Raw genomic sequence first — 16,479 nt, forward strand, 5'->3', positions numbered from 1 at the left:
AATTATCAAATCTTCACTGAGGGCTTGAAAATTCCTTCCCAAACTTCCCTCACCCTCTTCTGAAAAGATAGACTTGGCAATTTAATCTCAAAAACAGTGTGAGACTGCTGTTCTACTGAGCTTTGTTTGAAAGCTGCCAGGCTCTCCTCTTCTCCCCTTTAGGGAGAAAAGTGGGAGATGTAAGCTGGGAATGAATAAGAACATTTCCGATTCCCTATAGAAGAACCCTCTAGTATGAGGCAAAAAGGGCTAGCTAGCAAGTGGGATTTTGTCAGCTTGATAGGTACACTGGTATTTCTTGGGAGACTTATCCCTGATGAACAGGAAAGTATAATGTTAATAATGGGGTAAAGATAAATTACCTATTTCAGGTGGGCTGGGTACAGTCATAGTTAGAGGCAAGAGGGCAGATAATGTGATTTCTACCTATTAAGTCCTAGATTCCTAAGTAACTTTAAAACACTTCTCCACTTGTTCACCCGCCCAAGGCAAATAATTTAAAGCAGATCAATGGTTGTCGTGGGATTTCCCATGAAGGGGAGAGAGGAGTGGAAGGGTCAGGCTGGTTTGCAATGCAACTCCAAAACCACCTTGCTAACCACCAAAAACTAAGGCGGTAAAGTCCCCAAGGCTCTCATCCAATCTGTTCTGATTTTAATTAACTGCTCTGCACACCAAGGTGTAATAGTTCCGCAACAATAGGCTTTACACGGATGCATAGACAACTACCTCCTGGAATTATCTCACTGCTGGTGAACCCACTGTATAACGCTTTACAAAAATCCTTTAAAATACCTAATTAAAATGCCCCCAAGCCTCAAAGAAGTACCTTTCTGACATGGCAACTCAGAAAATGTCTGGATGATAAGCCTCACAGAATCATCTCCAGTTTGAGGGTGGTACATCTACTGTCACTAACATATTCTTGAAATGGTTAAAAGCATTTATATTGTAAATGCATAAAGAAAAGCACCCCAGGCTATGGATCATTAATTCAGAATAAGCTTAGCTTCATCTTGTATATTATCCTTAAAAAGCAATTAAAGTACAATTGCAATGGTTTTGAAAGGAAATGCTGTGAAAAGCCTGTCAATATGGCTTAAGCTAAACCTCTCTGAAATAATTGATAAGTAATTACATATTTTACATATTTTGAGGAGAAGAAAGTAGCCACTCACCACTGGAAGAATGCTTCTCATTTGCCAGGCACTGAGCCAGGAACTTTACCTAGCGTTATCTCATGTCATCCTCACAGGAATTCTGGCAAGGTACATCAGTTCTTCCCGTTTTCAGGTGAGAAAACCAAGGTTCAGAAAAATTAAGTAACTTGCTAAAAGGTCACATCTAGAGGGTCGCAAAGCCAAGACATGAACCTAGGTCGCTTATATCCTGAAGCCTATGCTTTTGAGACGTATTCCTGATTTTACCAAAAAATCAATCTGTCTACCCTGCGGTCCCTCCCCTCTGAGCTTTTGCTCTCCATGTCAACTGTAACTTTCCTGTCAGCATACAGGCATGCTCCAGGATCTCCCAGGTTTCAAAGACTCTTCCTTGTTGTAAGGGAAGCACAGATTACAACCACAATGTGTTACCACCAATGGCTAAAATGGAAAAGAGATACTAGCACGTGTTGGTAAGGATATACAGCAACTGGAACTCTAACACTGCTGGTCAAAGTGTAAATTAGTACAAATGATTTGCTAACCACCACACACACACACACACACACACACACACACACACACACACACACACACACACTTAAACGCCCATGGCTTTGCCATCCTGCTTCCAAGTATACGCCCATGGCTTTGCCATCCTGCTTCCAAGTATACCCAACCTAACAGAAACAGGTTCACCTAAACAAGTAAACAGTAATATTCTTGGAAACACTATTGTAATAGCCCCAAGCTGGAAACAACCCAAGTGTCCGTCAACAGTAGAATGTAGAAGAAAATTATGGTATGTTCATACAGCAATGAAAATAAACGACTCTTACAATGTCACATGAAAGCAGCAGGCACAAATGAATACATACCAAATTATTCCATTTACATAAAATTCAAGAACAGGCAAACTAATCTGTTGTGTTTGCAGTCAGGATAGTGGTTACCCTGGGGGTAGAATAGTAGATGGAAAGTGGCACAAGAGAGCTTCTGGCAACATTCTCTTAGTCTGAGTAACTACACAGATACGCTTACATTGTGAAAATTCATCAAACTGTACATTTACAATTGCATACTTCTCTAGTTAACATTTCAATTAAAAGTCTAGATGAGGCCGGGCGTGGTGGCTCACGCCTTGTAATCCTAGCACTCTGAGAGGCCAAGGCGGGTAGATTGTTTGAGCTCAGGAGTTCGAGACCAGCCTGAGCAAGAGCAAGACCTTGTCTCTACTGAAAAAAAAGAAATAGAAAGAAATTAGCTGGACAACTAAAAAAAAAAAAAAAAAAAAACATACATACATACATACATATATATATATATATATATATATATATATATATATATAAATTAGCCAGGCATGGTGGCGCATGCCTGTAGTCCCAGCTACTCGGGAGGCTGAGGCAGTAGGATCGCTTGAGCCCAGGAGTTTGAGGTTGCTGTGAGCTAGGCTGATGCCACGGCACTCTAGCCAGGGCAACAAAGTGAGACTGTGTCTTAAAAAAAAAAAAAAAAAAAAGTCTAGATGAGAGATATTTTAAAGCACCTAGAATATTCGTTATTTGTAAAAAAAGAAAAAAACAAAAAACCCAACCCCATTTTGACCCTACATTTTCCCCTTCCAAGTAAAGCTCCTTTTCTCCGCTCTCCTATAAATCAAAATTTCTCCAAATATTTAACTTGATTTCCTTAACCTCTAATTCACTCTTCGACTTTCTCCAGGCTAGCTTGACCCAACCATTCCAACTAATCTCTTCTTTTCAAGGTCGCTGAGGAATTCCAAGTGGCCAGATCTAACTGGGATTTCTCTATCTTCGTCTTACTCAACCTCTCGGCAGTGCTGGGCACAAGCGACCCTTCTCTCCTTCTTGAAGCTCTCTCCCCTCTAATCATCTCTGAGTTCCCAGAACTCTACACCCTTGGCTTTCTTCCTACCTCAAAGCCTCTTTGCTGGCTCTTCCCCTCCCTTTATTCTTAAATGCTGTGAGTGCTCAGGTTATCTTGGGCCACCCTTTCCATTCACACCTCAGGTAGCTTTAAATACCTTCCTTCACCTGAAGATTCATAAATTCCTACCTCCATCTCCCCTCCCCCTGACAGTGGGCTAAATCATCATCTTTCATCTACTACTTACATTCCTCAACTTAGGCCCTTTGGAGCTGATGTTTGTTCCTTCTGCCTGGACTGTTCTCCCCAGACCTTTTCATGGTTGGCTCCTTCTTGTCATCCAGGCATCAGCTTAAATATCACTTTCTAATCTCACACACAGTACTTGGTATGAGCTGATATTATTTGCATGCTTATTAAACTGCCTTCCCTAACTAGACTAGAAACTCCATGAGGGCAGGCACTTTATGCTCTACTGAATTTCCAGGGGCTTCTTGGGTGAAAGAACAGCCTAACTGCTTTCCAAGCTTCAATTCCTGCCTCTATCAAATTCTTTCTCCACAAGGCATCATCCACTCTCCTCCTCCCTGCAACACACACACACACAAAGCTCTTTATTGGATTTCCATTGCATTTTAGAATAAAAATTCCCACTCCTTACATGGTTAAAAGATCCTGCCCACTTCTCCAATTCCTATTGTGCTACTTTAATCATAAACCTCGGCCATAGTGACCTTGCAGTTCTTCACACACACCAGTCCCCTTCCTGCCTCCGGTCTCTGCACTTGTTCTCTCTCCTGCCTCTACTGCTTCCTCTCAGCCTTCAGGTTTCATCTCAAATGTCACCTATAAGGAGTCCTTCCCAGTCACACACACCGTCTCACTGCCTTTTGGTTTCCTTCATTAGTACTATCAAAATCTGCAGTTAAATGTTTGTTGATTTACAGTCTGTCTCCACGGACAGGAACTTCATCTGTCCTCATTTTTCCATCCACAGCAGCTAGCACAGTGCCACTTCATATTAGGCACCTAAATAATTTGTGGAATGAACAAACTGAGGTCAGAGAACATTCAGTATTTTATCAGTGTAGCTGATGAGGCAAGTACTAGTTATCTCTCCTTAGGGGCAAAAGGATTTTCTCAATATTTATAGTGGCAAAATGACTACGAGAAAGAAAAAGTCCTCTATCAAAAATGAGGGGTAGCTAACCTTAGGCAGGTTACTTGAGCTTTTTAAGTCTGCTTCCTCACCTGTATAAAAGGAATAATATTTCCCATGTTGAAGGGTAAGTGTAGGGATGAGAAATAACATATATAAAGTACCTAACATTATCTAAGCATCAGATAAACAGCACATTGAAAAAATTATTAAACTATAAGTTACAATTCTAAAATGGCAATGGCCTACAGGTTTAATAGGGGCTATGAGCTGGAAAGCCCCAAGGTCTCTCTCCTTCTCTCTCTGGTCACCCAAAGCTTAAATTTCCTACCACCCAGGCAGTGGGTGAGGCAGGCTCTGACATACCTGATTACACCAACAACATAATAAACAATCACCTGTATCTTGAGAACTCACCTGAAATTTAAAATCATCTCTTAACTTGGAAGGCTGCCTACTTTTAAAAAAAGTTAGTCTGGCCAGAAACTTAACTCCCTTCAAACTGTTTAATTTAAAACAGAATCTCAGGGTTGCATTTGGAATTTTCCAGTAAACCTGCCTTAGGTATCCCACCCTAACTTGGGAAGATTTAAATTGCTGGTGACAACACAATGAGCATAAAATAGGGCAACTGTTGCATTGGTAAGTAAGCAACCTGCTGAGTGAACCGTATTACTAACTGGTCTCATTTGCTGGGTGTGGTCATGTGAAGCATGTTCTCTGTGACACTGAGATGATTTCTGAGGTATTTATTTTAGAATAAAGAATTCAGAATATCTAAGTCACAGAGGAGACAAGTATACGGTGGAACTGTAGAACCCAAGGCTGGAATTAGAACAATTCCACTGCTGAAGTGGTCCACGGGCCGGACATAAACAAGGGATATTTCACAGGCTGGCACTCAGTGGAAGAAAATATTTCCAAAGGCTTTAAATACTAATAGATATTTTCCATCCTCCGAGGCAGCCCTTTAGATGTCGGTAATGGATAATGCGTATTTCCTAGGTAAGAATTTTATTTTAGGGCTAAATTTTAAGACAACAGAATTGGGGAGAAAAAAAAAGCTATTCCCATGTATGTTTTACTTTGGCTAAAGAATCAGTCAGACTGACTTTAAATCCTGGCTCTAACACTGAATGAAGGAATGAGCTTAGGTAAGTTGCCTCTATGAGCTTCATAGTAACAGGAATAAACTGACCTGCACCTCACAGGCTGGACACACAGGAGGTACTCAGTGTAAAGAGGTGTCATACCTCAATGTGGCTTTTCAATCTTACATAAAGAGTAAATGGTGGGCATTATGATAAGGCACAGGCACCAATAACCAGGATTATATGTTTGCCTCTCTCCAAAGCAGGTTTCGGAGCCTCCATTCACACCCAGGTGTCACTGACTTCAAAGACACTAGGAATGGAGGCTCCTCTCTCTTCCAGCCCCATATTAAAGTATGCCTTAATATGAAGGATCGATGCTTTAGGAGATAATCTTCTGTGCTTTAATTTCATTGTTCTTTAATTTCAAGTGGCAGATAAGGGGGAAATCGGGGTGTTATTCAGACTCACAGTTCCTGAAGTTCCTTGTCAGATGACAAGGACAAAGTTAAAACATTACAAAATACCAAACATGTGCCAAGTTTGCATCTATTGTCTCATTTAACATAATAACCCTACAAAAATCAGAATTAAAACCCTCATGGTGTGAATGAAGGGGCTGGGCCTTGAGGGTTGGGTAACTGGACCAAGGCCACACAGCTAGTAGGTGATGGATGTGAGTCCAAGTTCCTTGACTAACTGTGGTCCTACAGAAAGATGGGCTGCCTGCACCATCCACACGGCCTACCTTTAGCACTGGTAATTCAAGGGCCTGTGGGCTGGGAGAGCAAGGTCAATGACTCCACTGTAGGAGGGGCCTGCAGGGAGGACATATTTAATACTAGTTCTTACCCGCTTCTAAAGACACCAAAAAGGGGTATCTACTCACCAAGCCAACCTTCCAACACTTGAGCACCTTGTAAAAAGTATAATAAGAAAAACCATTCCTGGGACTCTAGAATTTTAATTTATACATCCAATAAATCATCTGCATTTCCTACTTTCTACAGCTTCAGGGTATTAGTGACACAGACCCCCAACTTTCTAAAGACAAAGCCTTTAATTGATATTTAAGATGCATTTCAGTTTCTTTTTTTGCTTCTTTCGACAGAACTCAGAGGATCTATTTATTAGGAAGGAGATGTCAGTGCTTTATCAAAGATGAAGAGGTCAGAGAGGGATGGTAGGATAAAGGCCCCTCCGCTGGGACATTTTTTGGCCACAATGAAGACAGCAGAAGGCACCAGTCCCAGTTCCTGCAAAGGCCGTAAAAATATGGAATGCTTCACGAATTTTCGTGTCATCCTTGCACAGGGACCATGCTAATCTTCTCTGTATCTTTCCAATTTTAGTATATGTGCTGCCGAAGTGAGCACGCATTTCCGTTTCTATTCTTGCTCACCTTTGTTCAGCTGAAGAGGGGTTTTTGACTTAATTATCTCAACTGCAACTAATGCCCTATTACCCTCCTTTTAGTAAGTGTTTTCAGGCTGGGCATGGTGGCTCATGCCTGTAATCCCAGCACTCTGGGAGGCTGTGGTGAGCCCAGGAGTTCAAGGTTTCAGTGAGCTCATACCACTGCACTCCAGCCTGGGCAACAGTGGGATCCTCCTGTCTCTTAAAAAAAAAAAATACTAAAAATGTTTTCACTGGGTAACTATTAAATAATAGTGAAAGTCAATCCTTAGTGCTCACGGCCTTACTCTGAGCTTGAGTTACCCTATTATTCTTTCAGTCCCTCAAATGCCAAGCTTATTTTGGCTTCAGGAATTTCCCTCAAGCTGTTCTCTCAGGCTGGGGCACTATTCCCACCCTACCTCCCTCATGTAGCATTTATTTCCTACGGGAAACCTTCCGTGACCCTGTGCTCTCATAGCATCTTACACACCTCCCCGTAACTCGAATTCATTTTTCAGATTATCTATTTAGCACTGTTCTCTGCCAGTTCCTCTGGGGATTCCAGGAGGCACAACAACAAGCAAGGTCCCTGAATCTCATGGTGATTATATTCTGGGGGAATGAGAATTCTAGCAGCACTGTATCTAATCAATTGGCCAACAATTTGTATAATTCTTTTAAAGTACTTTTCTCCCACAATTAAGGTGTGGAAAGTGAAAGAGGAAACAAGTGAGTCTATTTCACAGCTTTATTCTCAGCCTTAATGCCAGGTAAATGGAATCACCACACATTTGTTGAATTATTAACTAATGGTAACAGCAAAAGAGCTTTTTATTTTTTTAAAAAAAAGAAAAAAAAAAAAAAAGGACAGAGGCTGGGTGTGGCAGCTTATGCCTGTAATCTCAGCACTTTGGGAGGCCGAGGCCGGACACTGCTTAAGGCCAGGAGTTCAAGATTAGCCTGGGTAACACAGTGAGACACCATCTCTATAAAAATAATAAAAAAATTAGCTGGGCGTGGTGGCCCACACCTACAGTCCCAGCTACACGGGAGGCTGAGACAGGAGGATCACTTGAGTCCAGGAGTTCAAGGTTGCAGTGAGCTGTGATTGCACTATGGCACTTCAGTCTGGGCAACAGAGTGAGACTCTGTCTCAAAAAAAAAAAAAAATTCATGCTTGAAAAGTACACAATTATGATTCCAGGATGATCAGAAAATTAAGGATTTTAAACACATATAACCAAAGCAATACCTTTAAGGAAAAAAAACCTAAGAGTAACATGCTGAGGACTGGTGCAGAGGATAAATCTTTCTCCCAAAATATAAACACTATGGACATGAGGACTGAACTCTGATTTTTTCCTTTTGCTCGGAATTCCTTCCTAAGGAGACCAGATGAGTCAGGCTCACAAATGGTAAAATCCCACTAAGCAGGTTTTTGTTAACCAAACATAGTGTGGTTTACTTCCCAACCTGATTCCGGTATAGCATTAACATCACCTGAAAGATAGAAAGTCCCCATCTTAACTCAAGTATCCCAGCAGATCCTTATCTTAACTTGAAAGATTCTCCTGTCTGGACCTCCTAGAGTGCTTGCACCTCTAAATTAAGCATTTCCTTTCTGGTCTTTTAGATAAAGCCTAACTCTCTCAGCCAATTGTCAGCCAAAGAATCTTCATACCCACCAATAACCTGTAAGCCACCCCAAGATGTCCCACCTTTTCGGCCCAAACCAATGTGTGATTCCCACATATTGATTTATGACTTTACCTGTAACCCCTGTCTCCCTGAAATGTATAAAACCAAACTGTAACCCAGACACAGCAAATCCACGTGCTCAAGGCCTCTTGCGCGTGGCTCCGGGTCATGGTCCTCAAATTTGGCTCAGAATAAACTTCTTTCAAATATTTCAGAGTTTGGATTTTTTCATCCACAATGCCCACTTCAGACATGCTGCAGACAATTTTTTGTTTCCTAATACTACTTGAAAAACAAAGAAAGTGAGGTAATAGACTGACCTTCAAAACTAACAGAGAAATGTTTAAACCATCAGTTATTTCAGAAGTAGAAAACCAGAAAGGGACAGCCCAGAAGAGGAACGACCGTTAACTTCTATCTCTTCGGTGCATCAAAAGGCACAAAAGGCTTCAATGCCTTCACCGTGGTTTTGGTTTGGAATAGTGCTGCCATGGGAATTGCAAATACAAATCAACATGAAAACAACAAATACACAAGTAAAATAACAGAGAAAAGAAATGCCAGAAATCAAATAAACTGACCTCTACTGTAGAGGATATTAGACAAGACACCCAGGTCTGGGTGGAGTTCTGCCTGTTGTCCCAAACTCACTCACGGGGTCTAAGCAAGGTGAAAGGAGAAACATAACAAAAGGATAGTAAGAAACAGAACAGCAGAAGGTCTTGGGGCATAAAGTGTTAAAACGACAACAGGAATGAAGGGGAAAGGAGAGAGATTTCACTTCCCACTAGCAGTAAGTGAGCTCTTTTCCTTAAGTGGTAACTGCTGTAAACAACTGAAAAGCATACATAATAATCACAAGTTATAAATGTTCTTGGAAACTCCCTGGTTTCAACTAGTCTATGACAAATATCTGCAGAGGGACCTCAGCATCTGCTATGAAGTTCAGGGAAAAGTAATTCTAACCAATGGAGCTGTGCCAAAATATCACCCCCGGGGTCTGGCCAATTAAATGGCTGCTTCTTAGTGTGGAGTTCAGAAAAGACGACAGATTGAACACTGCAGCCGAGAAACCTACACATTTCCTTTCAGCCCAGGCATTCCGCCCCCAAGGACGAGTCAATCAGGAAAGCAAGCAGTTCAGAGTAAAGTCTTCTAACCAGACTGAAAACAGAGAATAAATGGACCTGCACTTTAATTACAGCAGGATCCTTCTTCCATCAAAACTGATGACAAAGCTCATTAAGAATAAAGAGACTCTGATCCAACTACTCTCGTGCAGAAAACAGGATTCAACAGATAAGCTTTTCTGGACCTTCTGACCGAAGAAGCTGCTTTCACAAGATCTTATCACAGTGACTAATGGGTAACCAGGAATTAAAATAAAAATTAAAATTAAAAAGCCAGGGACTAGGTGAGAGGGTTTCTGGCACTCCAGGACAGGAATTCTGTCTAGGCTCAAAATTATGCAGTTTACCTTTTTAAAGTAGACTGCACAGAAGTTACTAAAACCAAACGTACTGTGGTTTGGGATGAACAGAACTCTAGATTCTGGGGTTATTTAACCCCTTTAAACCTTATTTACCTCAAAACAACAGAACCTGCTACAATGAAAAGATAATTGAAAGGATTAAAATAATGCATGTCAAAGCACAGCCCAGCTTTGAGCCCAGCATATGATCGGTGTTTGATAAAAGCTGGCTGTAAATAATTTAAAGAAAGTATTTTTTAATGTTCTTTAAAGAAACAAAATTTATCTGCTCTATCCCCTGCTTTATTTTTTTCCTTTAGGCATGCCAACACCTTTAATCAGGTTTAGTTTTTGAACCTCTCCTCCGAGAGAACTAAATGACTCCAGGCCCCTCCCACCAGCTCTTAATAATCCCTTCAAAAACCTCTCTCCAAGGTGGTCAGACTTCGTTTATCCTCCTAGCAGCACCAGGTTGTTAAAATCTCTTCCCAATTCCACTCCATTGCTTGACTGCTAGGGAGTTTGTCACTCCTCCCCTCTGCCCCACAGTCTAGCCAGTTTAGAATTTCTCCTTTAGCTCCTCTACCTTTCTTCCCCGTCAAATTCAGAGAAGAATGAATGCATACCTCTGGCCCCCTACCTGGTGCACCATAACTGCTTGCAAGGCACTGAAGTCAGATGGGATTCTGTGATAAATCCAGGATGATTTCAGACTGAGCACCCCTTCCTCCCACAGACCTTTTGCTTGGTTTGATGTTTGATCTCAATCTGAAAATTATGCTGACTTTTTGAAATGATTTCTGCCAGGATGTTATATGCCCAGTATCTATCCCAAGAAGCAGAAATGGAGATTTCTAGTTCGTTCACCTAATATTTAAAACAAAACAAAACAAACCTTTGTAGTCTCACCATATTCTCTCTTTGCAAAAGAACTCTTTGCTTTATCCCACAACAAAGTGCAAAATGCCTCATATTCACTACCCCTTGATAAATTCAAGAAAAAAAGACACCTGTGCTAACATCAGAAAAGAATGTCCTCACTACTTTCCATGCAACGACACTAGACCATCCACATTGAGATATGCTGATACTTTAACCATGTGCTTCTGGAATTACAGTGTGTAAGGATAGACAGTCTTTTTTGCAATCTGTCAAGGGTCCGAAATGCACAAAAAACAATATCAACAACTTTACCTACCCCATATTATGGTTTGAGACCAGCAGAATGGACCTACTCAAGTGGTTGTTACAATCCACAAAGATCCCAAGATGACTCTCTCTGCAGGTGGTTATCCTACAGCCAATCCAGTCCCCTAATGAACATAACAAAGCAGATTTCACAGTAGGAAGCAACAGGAAAAGTGAGGTGGGTTGCAGAGATTGTTTACCAGCCAGTGATGGCAAATGAATAATTTATTTAATCTCTACTCCAGAGACTTGCCAAGGGGTGAAATAATTCATCAGCTGGCATTAGAGCCAGCCTCCAGTACCCAGGGAAACATCAATTCAAAAACTAAAAAAAAAGTTCACAAAGGCCCAGTAGTAATTTGTAAACCACCATGTTCAGAAAAACAATCAAAAAGTGTGCTAGAGGCCAGGCAAAGTAGCTTATGTCTGTTATTCTAGCACTCTGGGAGGCTGAGTCAGCAGGACTGCTTGAGCTCAAGAGTTCGAGAGCAGCCTGAGCAAGAATCAGACCCTGTCTCTACTAAAAATAGAAAAATTAGCCAGGCATCAGGGCATGTGCCTGTAGTCCCAGCTACTTGGGAGGCTGAGGCAGGAGGATCGCTTGAGCCCAGGAGTTTGAGGCTGCAGTGAACTATGATGATCCCACTGCCCTCTAGCCCAAAGAGACAGAGTAAGATTAAAAAAAAAAAAAAAAACTGTGCTAGAAGTCCTGGAACCCAATAAAAGCAACCTGCTACATAAAAGGATGGTGAATTATAGGCTAAAATTTTCTACTATTATTTTTAAAAACAGCGAAACACAGACTGAATCTCACATCTACCAAAACTAACAGATCAGCAGTCAATTCAGTGGTTTCATTTTATAAACTATATGATGCAATATAGTGTAAGCTAGGAAAAACCATGCCCCAGGAAGAAAGAATAACTGGTCCCTAGAAGAAAGATGTGCATATGGATAAAGGAAAGAACAGTAAAGGACTAGTCGTGTTAGCTTCTTTTCAAACCAGAAACAGAGACTTCTTCAGCCAACCTCAAATCTTAGAAGTCTTGACTTTTTAACAGTACCAAGTCTCAAAACACAGGCATACAAGTTACAGTAGACAAGCACATCCTATTTGCACTTGACTTCCTGCTTGGGGCTGTCTCATCTCTTTACACTGCTGCTCCCTAGGCCAACAGTGTTAGACTTTCCACAAACAGGTAATCTCTCATATCTGCTGCCAGCTGGTTCACTGGACAGTAATTCAGTGACAATAAAATACATTATTCTATGAGTCAGGTAAAAGATTCACCTGACAAGCACAAAAAAACAGCCATGAGCCTCTAAGACACTCTGGATCTCCCACGCTTCACACTGACATCTGACCTAGAGTAAGCAATAAAAACTTATCGCAAACAGTGCTGCGATAAGGGAATAGCCTGAAACAAACTTGGAATATGAAGGCTGGGAAAAAGAGCAAGAAAAATTGGAAATGTTTTAAAAATTAAACATTGGCCCCTTTTCAAATGCTGAAGGAACAGATTTCTGTCAGCCAGTCCCCACTGAGCAGATTCCCAGAAGGGAGGGATTGAGAAAGTTAAACTGCCCTTCTGGTGAACACTGCCCGGAATCCAACCTGCTACCGACCTGACAGAGTCTACTTTTCAGCATTGCAAAAGCCTCCATTTCAGGTGTCACTTTCACTACTTTCAAAGACCTGGTGTCCCCCAGGCCACATTCAATCTTAGGAGTAAACAATGGGCAACAACTCCCCAGTTTCTATAGACAAGTCACTTAGCCTCTTTGGGTCTGTTTTCTCATCTGGAAAATAGGAGGGTTGAACTACACTCATCTCTAATGTTTTTTCCAGCTGTAGAAAAAATTGGGGATTCAATATGAATGGTTAGCAGAAGCTTCTGTGGCTTCCTGCATTACTTCTTTGGTCAAGTAAGATGCCTCTGATATCCCACATCCCACAGTGTGAAATGCCTTGATGTACCTCTCCAGTACCCAGGGATTTTTTCCCCTTTCCCTTGAAAGGTGGATCAAAAAATTTCTCACTTGAAAGTAATGTACTGACAAACCTTAAGAACTGTTCTTTATACATGGTCTTTTCATGAAGATCTTAATGTAATCACCACTCAATTCCCACGCTGGTCATATGATTCACGGGGAGAAAAGAGCCACAAAAGGATAAAGAAAAGCTGACCAGCAGCATGTGGCACACCCCCACAGTGACTGCTAATGGGGAAAGAATGAGGCAAAATCTAGATTAAAAAAAGGGAGTGGTGAAGACGAGTTTGGTGAGTCAGGGCAAGAGAAAACACAGCTAGTTTAATAGGAAAGAAAAGGAGATGGGAAAGGAAGAAGAATAGCAAAAAAGGGGGTTAAATCTAAACCAAAGAGCAGAAAGTTAAATCTGAAATTCTGTTCATCCATTCACTTATGTATCTGCCAGATACCAAATGCCTGCTATATGCAGGGAACTGCACTAGACGCTAGGGGAAATACCAAGGTCAACCAGACAGATCTGTTCCATTAGGTTACAGTCTAGGAAGAGAGATAAAGGGATGTACACAACAACCAAAATATATGGCAGAAGGTGTATTGTGCCATAAAGAACATATAGAATTCTCTGCTGTGAGACTCAGGAGGAAGTGACTGCCTGAAGGGAGGGATCAGACAAGGGAGGCTTCACAGGAAGAATGACACTCCAAGCTGAAAGCACGACAGAAACCCCAGTTGGAAATCAAGGATGTACAGGTGCAGTGAGTAACTGAATTTGACTGGAGACATACAGAGGCATGAAGGGGGGGGAAAGTATTAATAATACTACCAATGATCTAGAGAGGCATGGCTAAATTGGACAGCTGGACTGGAGCCAGACTGACTATTCAGAAATCAGCCTTAGAATCTCAAGTCCAGTGGAGGAGGAAGGGGAGGTGGGAAATGGACAAACTAGAAGCTAGAAGAGGAAACTCAAAACTTTACTAATACATTTAGGATTAAAATCAACACAAAATCAATGAGTGGAGATACGTAAAGTCCCTCCAAAGAGACAGAATGTCTTCCAAACTAAAAGAAAAAAGGGAGGACAAAAAGGTTTGGATGATGGCATTACCATACAGTATTTAAACAAAGAATGTGACCACATTGAAGACGGGGTAACAAAGAAATTTAGAAAAATCTAGAAAACACAGAGAGGGGTATTTTGACTTCAAAACTGCCCAAGGCAGACAAATACTGGAGTTAGGTGACACATCATCTTCTCTACAGTGGAACAAGGTTAGTTCATGAAGTTTACAGGGGAACGGCATGTAAGTAGCAACTAGAAGTATGGGCTCTTAAGAGTCAGAGGGACGTGGTTCAAATCTCAGTTCAGCATCTTACCAGCTTGAACAAAGCCTTGGTTTCCTCATTTGTATGTTGAAGATAATTGTGCCTACTTTGCCAGATGATCTCTGGGAGAATTAAATGTCCTATTGTATGCAAGGTACTAAATATAACACCTGGTATATAGGAAGCAATTAATACTCTTAGCTTTTTTAAACTGTATTCTCCCCCCCAAAACCAGTCTATTTTATAATTCCATTCTCACAAGCAAGATTGATATAAAATTTGATTTCCCAGATATCTTGATATTGAAAACCAATTATCCTGGCAAAATCCAGAATCCTGTTACAGGAAAGTAATCCTTCACTCTAATAAATTGGCATTCCATTCTAAGCTCAGTTACTCAAGTCTGAATATAACCCTGTCTCTGAAAGACCATTTCCAAGTACTCAACAAAATACATTTTATGACCGGAGATCAGACCTAAAACATAGTCACCAAAATCCTGAGAGGTCTTTCTGAGAAGCTAGACTGGCATCCCCCTGGCCAGCCCTACCCAATGCCACCCTCAATCTGCAACAAGCCAATTTGTGTAATATCTTCCCAAACTTCCCTTCACCCTCTACCCCTCCCATACCCTTCAATCATGCACTATGGTGAGGCACTTTATCTTCCTCTCTAACCTTGTAGAAGTCAAATATCCCATCTTAATCCATTTTTGCATTTTCCTCCATATCCTAACATGCCTTGAATCAAAAACAACCACACAATATTTACCACAAGGATGAATTTCAAACACAATTTTCCTTAACAACACAATCCACTGCAATCCACCATTCCTGCACACTGAGGCTCCTTTCTGATTTATTGAACTTATTCCATACTTTTCTTCCCCTCCTTTTTCCCCTCCCCCATCCCACTCCTGAACTACCCAAGTTACTACAGAAAAATCAGAAGACTTTATTTAACAGGGTTCCCAACAGATTCATACAACTTGGGCTAAGCCATCACTGGGCTCTGAAAACCTTTTATTCATCTTTAGTTGACGTCCTGATAGGACTTTCCAAAGACTGGTGTTGTGCACGGTTTAGAGCATGGGGCCTGGAGTCAAGACAACTCATATCTTCCTCCTGTGTGACCTAGTCAAGGTGATAAACCTCCCTAAGCTTCACTCACATCTCTAAAATGAGATCATTCATGCAAACCTTAACAACAAAGTGCCTCCAAAACAGGTACTCCCACTGTTTACTGCTTTGTCTAAGTAATCTTCCAACCCCTATCCTCTCTTCCATTCCTCCTTTGCTGGATAACTAGGAAGCTCCTTACCTACTTTACCAAAACCCTTCAGGCTGAGAGGCAGTTATGTTACAGAGGAAAGAAGCAGAATCAGGATACTTGACATGTGCCCATGCTTTGATCATTTCATCTGTGCCTCAGATTCCTCAACTGAAAAATGGACCCCATCTCTACAAAAAAAATTAAAAATTAGTCAGGTGATCTCTTGAGCCCAGGAATTCGAGGTTATAAAGAGCTATGAACAGGCCAGGCATGGTGGCTCATGCCTGTAATCCTAGCACTCTGGGAGGCCAAGGCAGGTGGATCGCTTGAGGTCAGGAGTTCAAGATCGGCCTCAGCAAGAGGCTGTCTCTACTAAAAATATAAAGAAATTAGCTGGGCAACTAAAAATAGAAGGAAAAAAAAATTAGCTGGGCATGTGACACGTGCCTATAGTCCCAGCTACTTGAAGGCTCAAGGGATTACTCAAGGGATTACTGGAGCCCAGGAGTATGAGGTAGCTGTGAGCTAGGCTGACACCACGGCACTCTAGCCAGGGCAACGTAGCAAGACTCTGTCTCAAAAAGAAAAGAGGGGAAAAAAAAAAAAAAAAAGCTATGAACAGGCCACTGCATTCCAGCCTGTGATACAGAGCGAGATCCTGTTTAAAAAAAAAAAAAGGCCGGGTATAGAGGCTCACACCTCTAATCCCAGTGTTTTGGGAGACCAAGTCAGGAAGACTGATTCAGGCCAGGAGTTTGAGACCAGCCTGGGCAACACAGCAAGACTCTGTCTGTACAAAAAATTAGCCAGGCATGTGGCACGCGCCTGTAGTCC

General features: G+C 41.5%; 1 protein-coding gene and 1 non-coding gene across 3 annotated transcripts in view; both read right to left on the reverse strand.

Annotated features, from left to right (window-relative positions):
• Nucleotides 1-16,479, reverse strand: part of RFFL (ring finger and FYVE like domain containing E3 ubiquitin protein ligase) — a 67,352-nt gene that overhangs the window by 22,187 nt on the left and 28,686 nt on the right. The gene's annotated exons all lie outside the window — the stretch shown is intronic.
• On the reverse strand, nt 6,570-6,676 carry LOC123621314. Its single transcript, XR_006729051.1, has one exon. It is a non-coding gene; the product is annotated as a U6 spliceosomal RNA (small nuclear RNA).

The sequence above is a fragment of the Lemur catta genome, chromosome 15 (assembly GCF_020740605.2).
Source record: "Lemur catta isolate mLemCat1 chromosome 15, mLemCat1.pri, whole genome shotgun sequence".
Lineage (NCBI taxonomy): Eukaryota > Metazoa > Chordata > Mammalia > Primates > Lemuridae > Lemur > Lemur catta.